This window comes from Perca fluviatilis, chromosome 20 (assembly GCF_010015445.1).
Source record: "Perca fluviatilis chromosome 20, GENO_Pfluv_1.0, whole genome shotgun sequence".
Lineage (NCBI taxonomy): Eukaryota > Metazoa > Chordata > Actinopteri > Perciformes > Percidae > Perca > Perca fluviatilis.
The window spans coordinates 28,426,561-28,435,710 of record NC_053131.1 but is presented as its reverse complement, the minus strand read 5'-3'; the positions used below and the strand labels follow the sequence as shown (position 1 = coordinate 28,435,710).

Genomic DNA, 9,150 nt, shown 5'->3' with positions numbered 1-9,150 from the left:
GGGTATTATGGGGCAGAGCGGTGTATTCATAAGATCTGTGCAGCCAGATACCTTAGCACATATGACAAGATACATCTACATTCATGGGCTTATATATTCATATGTTTATATTCTCTGTATGTTTCTAAGTCACGTTAATTGACGTGTCAGAGGTTCAGTATGACAACGCGCTCTTGTCCCACTGCTGATGTTACCATGAAGTAAGATTTCCATTATATTTTTGTTATGAAGCAGGTTGAGGTGCTAAATAAATACTGTAAAAGTTTCGCTTAAGGCACAGAGAAATGCACGCAGCCCGTATTCAGACACTGTATCTTTAAACGCGCCGTCAGGACGTCCGTATGGTTGTGATGTCACAAGTATACTATATATAGCTGTGCAAAGACACCGAGAGCGCATATGCGGAAGACCCTGAAACGCTGACCAATTAGAGCAGACTGGGATTTTCCGGACGGCCATTAAAAAGACAGGCGCTAAAACAGAGCGTTTCAGACAGAGGGTGAATACAGGTATATTCAGACAGACAGTATGTGAAAAATAAAGTTCTTGAACATTAAAGCATGTAAACATGTTCTAGTAGAAACACAAAATATGAACCTGAAAATGTGTAAAATATGGGGCCTTTAGAGATGCTCTAGGCAACCTGGTGCTATGGGCTCCACATGGCAGACGGAACTGTCTGTTAACTTTGTAAGATGATGTCAATAAACTGCAAACAGCACAATAATTATGTACCAAGGCCAGTCAACGATGCTTCATAGAGGACACAAAAAGGACAAGGGAGGCACAATATCTGGCAGATCCTCTTCTTTTTGCTTTTTATTTTTTTAATAGCATTTCGTAGAGAGAGATAGGAGGATGACATGCAATAAAGGAAGCATGGGCTTTGTGATTACATGGTACATGTCTTAGACCTGCAGGGCACCAGGATGCCCATTTGTATTGATTCTCAGGTTTTCATTTCACTTCTTGCGGAAGGAGAGATTAAGACACACACACACTCACACACACACTCTCTCACACACACACACACACACACACACACACACACACACACACACACACACACACACACACACACACACACACACACACACACACACACACACACACACACACAGCCTACATAAACATTATGCATAATGCAACATTATGATACAACCATTAGGGTGGATTTGCTTTTTAGACCAAAAACTGCAACTCTGGATCCTATTCCATGCAGTTTCTAACTAATGTGGTTACAACATTGCAGGTGGACAATGGTTTTACTTTTAACCTGCTCCTGCAAAAGTTCCATTAACATCATGTTTGATTAAACAGTGCTTTATTTTGATACAGGGACCATGTACGAGAAAGGGCCACACACATTAGGTAATAATTGAGGATATGAGAATGTAGTGGTACAAATTCATAGACAAATATGCAGTTATTTAATTTACATTCAACCAACAGACACAACAGTGGCCAACAGTGAACCTCAGGCTTTTGGGTCCCTTTGGGTTCCAGGGTCCTGGGCAGTTGCCCACTTGGTAAGGTGCATTCAAGGGCTTCAGAACTTCAATTGTCACAGATGCTGGGTGTGGTCGAGGTGCAACAGACTTACGAGTGAGCGTTACAAACAGAACGCTTAATAGATTTTAGAGGTGTTGATACAAAAATCAATGGAGCTATTAGACGCAAATGTGCTTGTGGTGGCACAAATTGATGATAGCTGACAATATTTCATCTTAAGCAAGAAACCAGCATGAATTACACTTCACAGACTTACAGAGATGAGAGGAAAATGGAGAGGGACTGGAGGAAAATAACAGAAGGAACCCAAAGTTTATGATGAGTTGTGATTTTAAGAATTGCTAGTCATCTACCAGAGAGCACTCATGAGCTGTGTGTGGGGTAGTGAAGTCAAAAGAAAAACATATCACATCATGACAAAGATCATGTAAATTAAATAATTCAATGCATTAAAAGCTTGCTGTTCAGCAGCTGTGTTTTAATTCTCAGATGCTATTGGTCCTTGGTCACAGAGGGAGTTGCCATTACCACATGCCAATAATGTAACGAATGTAAGCAATAAAAGTGGCAAATTGATCTATGTGATGGATAACTAAACTCAAGCTATTTTTTATAACTTAAATAAATTAAAATAATTAATTAAATAAATGCTTAAAATAGGTAATTTGTGATGTAAAATACATAATAATAGTAGTACTAGTACTGTATGTTATGACCAGGTGAACAAAACTTGTATTTCTTACATTTATTTTATGTCATGTGAAATGTGTGATGGCAGAGATCCAAGTACAGAATGTGAAGTAGTTGCTGTCTTAACGATGATGTGCCAAGAAAGATTTAAATTAATCATATTTGATTTGATTTTGAATTAAAGATTAAACCATCCAGGTCCTAAAACCTTGGAGTGAGCATATTTTAGAAAAACATCCACATACCAAACTATCATATGTCATACTAATGTCTAATTGAATACTTTTCTGCCACTGTCTGGGTAGAATGAGCAGGGGAACTGAAAATTGTCTGCTTTTTCATAATTATTTGTCAAGAAGCTACAGACTTGGATATCATCAAGATGATGTCTTTGTGTAATTACTCTTTTACCACAGCACCAAGGATAAAAATGTTTGCTAAAATCAATGTGATTATGGTAATGAAAACACTCTTTGCCTGCAGCAGAAAGAAAAGGACATGTTTCTCTTAATCCCCATACAGCAGACAAACAAACACCATAACAGAAGGTCAATATAAATTCACAATACTTTAAATTGTGTTCTAGCAGCAAGAGTAACACAACCATTAAGAAGTCCATGCATCACATACAGCTAGAAAAACATGCCCCGCGGCTGGAAAACGTATTAACCATTATTAGATCACAAATAAAGAATGATAACTCACTTAATGGTCCACACTTCTACTGGGCGTTAACAGTGTCTGCAGAATAGGCATGCATGTTTAAAACAGGCATTGTCTTGTTGATGACAGCTATATGGTTTACTGCCAGAAAAAAGCAATTATTAAAAAGTTAATGTTATGCACTTGTCTAAGTGGTGTGGTTTGATAATGTTGAACCATGTTCAGCTGAGAGAAAGGTTCACAGGGTTAACCTTGATTTCTCATTTTAGTACTCATCTTCTTCTGCACACTCGATTAAAGGGCGGTTTAATTTCTTTGCTGACCTTGCTGTCCAGCAGTGATTTGGGGCCAAAGGCAAACTCAGGCATGGGGTTGTCCTCATGACTCATTTTCATTTTTTAATTATATATACTAGATTTTCATTTAAATAGATGTCTGTTAAGTTACTATCTATCAGATACCATGTACAAGTATTGATCCATCAATATATTTTTGCAATTATGCTTGAATCTAAAAAAAGCCTACATAAAAATCCTTATTTGTTCACTCAGATCTACTTGATTACGGATATGTTCGTCCACTGTATCAGGAGTATACTGAGGGAATTAATAAATAACCTATTTATTAAGAAATCTATGGAGCCCCAGACATGACATCCGAAAAAAAATACCATATATAATATATATGGTATTATATATATATATATATATATATATATATATATATATATATATATATATATATATATATATATATATATAATATACCAAATTTACAAATTAGTATATTGTGGCCACAAAACACTAATTTGTAAATTGGTATTACAAACATATATGCAACATTTTGTAAAAGGTGACCCCCACCGTCGACTTCAAGGCACCTAACCCTAACCTTTGCCTAATCCTAGTGCCTTCCAGGCAGTGCTGCCTGGAAGACGACGTTGGGGGCTTAAAACACCGTAAAAATGGCAGCTTGCACAGATATATTTTTGGAACCAGGATTCTTCTTCTACTTCTTATTCTTTTTTATCCTCATTGTCAGAGGTATAAGTGGCACCTTGTCTTTTTTTAACACAGCTGACTCAGATCTGTGACTGTCTGGAAATATGTCTCAGGTACAGATTGAAGTGTCTTCAAAGTGCTTACCAAATGATAGGGACTGATCTCTGAGACTGCGTGGATTTTCTCTATCTCCTTCATCATCTAAATCCAATCACCTCTTAACTCTTATACATCTTCTGCAGCCACAATGCTGCCTCTGTAGTGTCTGTTGCTTCCATTCTGGCTTTGAATTTTTTTTCAGCTGTCTGTTGCCCGGTGCATCATGAGTCTGCAGTGGCAGCTTCCGGAAAATCGAAAGTGCCACCATATTTTCAAGAGGATTTATTGAGAAAGTGTAAAATGCTGCCATGTTGTCCACTGTGGGGGTGAAAAATAGAAAGGAAACATCTTGGAAAAGATGAAGCAGTTATTAAAAATTGCTGATGTTGGCGGCAGTAGAGTAGGTTCAGGACAAGAAAAATGTGCCATGGACACAGAGTCGTGGAATGATTAGTTACTCCAGAATGTGGATTATATGCTTTATGGGAGCAGTCCCCTAGATACTGCGTCACATACGGCCTACTTAAGTTCTAGGACAGTTATGCATCTTGTGATCCCACTGATATAGCACCACCAGCCATTGTTTCATGTATACTATGTCATAGCCTTAACAAGACTAAACATCCACCCCAGGCGCGTAGCCAGTAATGGGCCAGGGCGGCACTGGCCCGCCCACTTTACTCACTGGCCCGCCCAGCCAAGTTTGATCAATACGTTTTGTTTTGTTATGAAAAATATTCAAATGTATGTAAAAAAAGAAATAGTAACATAACTAGTTGTGTGTGTGTTTAATGTGTCTTCTCTTCTGATTAAAATGAAACTGTTTACACCATAGAATGATCAAACAATTAGGAAGCCTTAGAGCGTAGTTGGTTGCTACGGCCACAACAGGCACTCTCCGGGCTGTCTTCAGCAGCTAACGTTAGCTAGCTGGCTTTTTAGACAATGTACCATGGATGTGTTAAGCAATAGACTGTTAAAAGTTACCGCGACAACAATGGCTTCTCTTTAAAGTGGTATGGACAGTTTTCGTGGATAGAATACAGTGTAAATAAGGACGAGCTTTTCTGCAGCATGTGCAGAGATTCCCCCAGCGGAGCTGACAGCCCATCAGCCAGAGAGGAGTGTGTTTGAGTGCTGGCCCTCACAGAGGTAACATTAAGTAAAACGTATTTCATGCTTCTTGCGTTATTATTTAAGTAACCTAACCTAGGGACCTTCCTATTTAAGAAATGGTGAACACTGATGATGACTTCTAGCTGAAACGCGTTTGTGTTTTGCCCACATTAAATAAGAAGATAACTTATCTGTGAGTGACGTAGTTTTTAGTTTTCTTTGATCCTGTCACTGCCGTGGACTTGACACACTGTCTAAGATTTGGTGCCTTGCTGGCCACTTTTCATTATATCTTTCATAATTCAAACAATGCTTGGCTGGAAGTTTTCATTCTTTGATTTTCTTTCAAAGTAGTTAAGTAGTTTTGTCTGATGTAGGCTATTCTATGTCATGCAGTATGTAATTTAGATACCTTCTCTTCTGTTTGGGTTCATGATTAGTTGTCACTTTGTGCAATAAAATGGTTAATTTTATAACAGTGCAGTGCAGAGCCAATTCTGCTGGTTCTGTCGGTGCAAATATACTGCATTTTACCCTGAATAGGTTAAAATCTTTTTAGACTGAGTTTTGTTGGTTGAGCATGTTGGAGACAGTACTATTGCCGTTGTAATGCAGTATGTTGGAAGTTCAAATTGTTGCTGATTTGTTTCAGATTGTCCTTTTTGCTACTTCTACGTCTTTTTGAAAATGGCCCACTCACTTTTGTACTGGCCCGCCCAAAATACTATTTCTGCCTACACCACTGATCCACAATAGTGTAAACTGTAATGATCATTACAGATGTAATGTATGGATGATTGAAGTCTTTGCTGAGTTTTAAATCATAAATTTGTCCTGGGGGTGGTGCCACAGAAAAGATAACTTTGTTACCTAAATCGAAAAGGATTTATTACCTGTTAATTGGCTATTGTTAGACTCGGCTCAACTTTAATCAGGTCCCTGCTCAAGGATAACATTTAAATCCAAGCAGAAATAAGTTCTTCACAAGTGCACATTGTAGAGTATTTATTAGAATGATAACCCCTTGAGATGAATCATCTCATTTTTTAAGGGGTCCTTAGAACATATCTGTAACATGAATTACACAATTCTAATTTTTACCTCGTAATAGTGGATGTAAGATACAATTATTCTCATTTACTTCTCAACCTAGAGATGTCCTGAATCTTCTTCTCACCTGTAGTAACAGATGCCCATCAAGGCAGACATTGTGTTCTTCAGCTAATTTGGGTCAAAACATCTTCTGTTCCGGTTATATTTTGTCTTGCCTTATTATGCTAGCTTTAACATAATGCTAAGCTAGCAAACATATAGCATTACTTTAATAATTCTCAAATTTAATAAAGTCAGCTACTAGCTAGGAAACGCTGTCGAGCATTTAGCAGCTAAAGATATTTTCGTCAGGAGTTGGTGGAGACCAAATCGGAGCTAAAAACAGACTGAATATTGCACATGTATTTTCCAGTGGCCAGAAACACTGGGTCAAGTCCTCGTTTCTCGCTCCTTGATGTGCATTTTAGGAATTGGGATGTCCTTCAACATGGTGCGCTGAGAATGATTTCTGGGTCGCAAGTCGGAGGATCGAGGAGTCGAGGAGGTACATTGCTGAAAGCTTTGTTAATTGCCATGTTGAAAGACTGCTAAATATTGGTTATAAGGTAAGACTACTTGACAGAACGGTGCCAGGGTACCTCTAAATACTGATAATTGTTACACGTTTGTAGATATTTTATGTTAGACACACTAGTTTTAGGGGTGCTGTTTTTTTGTTTTGTTTTAAAGTGGGATTATTGTATATTATTAAAGTTGGTCATTTTTTATTATTTATTTTAATTGTGAGAGTAATCCCACAATCAAGGAAACCAGACCACCTGGAATAAACTCACACAAACACCCTTCCATGCTGTGCCAGTGATTGGCAATGGTGGTTGTTGGAAACGGTGAGAAGACCTCATCTTTAAATGTCTCTCCTGCTGAATCTTGGTGAGCTTTTTGTAGTCTTAGTGCAGCTTGTGGTGAGCCGAACCACATCAGAGATGGGTGGTAAGTGTACATGCTTTGATGTGTTTTTAGACCCCTGCTTAACTGTACTAGCCAGTAGCTGCATATATGGTGAGGTCTTTAAAGCTGGCAGTGTGATTGGTTGAGACGGTGGGAGGACCCTGCCTTTTAAGGTGTCTCTCTGCCTAATTTTTAACTCGGTCCAATGATCTGTGCACCAGGGGCGTCGTTAGGCCTATTTTAGGGGTGCTGAGGCTACCCCAAAATGTCCCTAAGCCCCCCCAAATAATAATTTTATGTTTTATTTATATTTCCAGAACTGTCAGCTGATGGAAAAGGCAGAGACGGAGGCTCAACGAGCGCCCGCGTGCACATAATGGTATGTGGACGAGCGAGGTAGAGAGTGACTGAAGAGAGAGAGATCCTGGTGGCATTAAAACAAAGTAAATCAGAGAAATAAAACGTTTTTGACGATTTCTCACTCAAAATGCAACTCTATCAAGCATCTCACTATTGCTAATGTTATCCACATTCATATTTCATAACAACAAATAATATATCCAGCTACAAAAAGCCGGAAAGTTGAAAATTAAACAGAAGTACAAAGAGTCGATGAATTTGAAGATGATACACCGTCTTGTCTCATCTCATTGGTTTTAACTGGCAGCTTTCAGAACGGTGCGTTGCAAGTAGCTGCAGGATTCATCACGTTGCGAATCTTTGGTCTGAACTTGCTACTGCACACACAGTGAGTGATACAGAGTGAAATTGTAATGACTTACTTGCTTAACTTTAGCTATGTTTACTTGAGGTAAAGATAAAGGGAGATTTTAGTTGGCTATGGTAAACAATAGTCTAGCTAGATTGAATGAATGAAATACAAGAACTCACTAACCTAGCTAGCTATCCGAAGTTCTCTATTCTTTGCCATTAATATAGCATGCTATCTCTATAGTATTAAAAACAGTATCAGTCCCCACAGAATGTTGTCACTGAAAACTAAATGTCATACTGTCACTGTTAATGCTACTGCACCGTTATAACCTTCAATTCATTCAGCAGATGGACACTGGAATATATATATATATATATATATATATATATATATATATATATATATATATATATATATAAAAAAAAAAAAAAAAAAAAAAAAAAAAAAGAGAGAGAGAGAGATGGCAGGGCAGCTGATTCTGAGGGAAGCAGCTTGATTGATTGAGGTCAGTAAGGTTAGTGGTCTAGAGCAATGGTTCTCAAAGTGTGGTCCAGGGACCCCCTGGGGTTTCAGAAAAAGTGATTATTTTCACTATAATTCCATCCATAATTAACAGATTGTTTCATAGATTCATTCATACACTTTCTGTAATAAAACCTCTAAAAGCAAAAATCCTATCAGATGGGGACCCTTGGACAAAATCGAATCAAATGGGGGTCCGTCGTCTAATTTCTGTCAGTTTAGGGGTCCTTGATGTCAAAAGGTTTGAGAAACACTGGTCTACAGGGCTAAAAGGGATGGGATGTATTGTTTTCTGCTAACAACAGGCATTTGTTGGCAGGTCTAGGCACTAAGGCATAGCCTAAACTAAATTAATTCATGATATTTATTATATATGCAATATTCTCACCAACTCAACTTTCTGCATTAATTTGCTGAAATTAAGTATGTAAATGTTGTAGGCTAGGCTATACATGAGCATACATAAATACATACATACATACATATAGTAGTCCTTGAAACTTTTATTCCTCCGCCATCAGGTTATTAAATTCAGAAAGTAGCTACTTGAAATAGGATCCTTATCAACAGCTTACATGATAAAGTATGGAACAATAGCTATTTATTATTTTATTCTTTCTAGTACTGTTATTTGTCATGGTACACTGACCTCTGGTTGTCCGTTTTACTGATTTGTCCTGGACCTGACATTTGGATGTTGACATGACACTTCGGTAAAAAAAAGCAAATAAAGCTGGTGAAAGTGTGTTTCCATCCAACGGCTTTAAAGCGAATAAAAACCTGTGCATAATGACGTCACATGCTGTTTGCGGTCAAATTAGTATATCAAAT

General features: G+C 37.9%; 1 long non-coding RNA gene across 1 annotated transcript; it reads left to right on the top strand.

The window, feature by feature from the left end:
* The first annotated feature begins 5,045 nt into the window (after positions 1 to 5,045).
* On the top strand, positions 5,046 to 7,460 carry LOC120548716. The gene is made up of 3 exons (XR_005637263.1): positions 5,046 to 5,117; positions 6,602 to 6,678; positions 7,400 to 7,460. It is a non-coding gene; the product is annotated as an uncharacterized LOC120548716 (long non-coding RNA).
* The last annotated feature ends 1,690 nt before the right edge of the window (positions 7,461 to 9,150 follow it).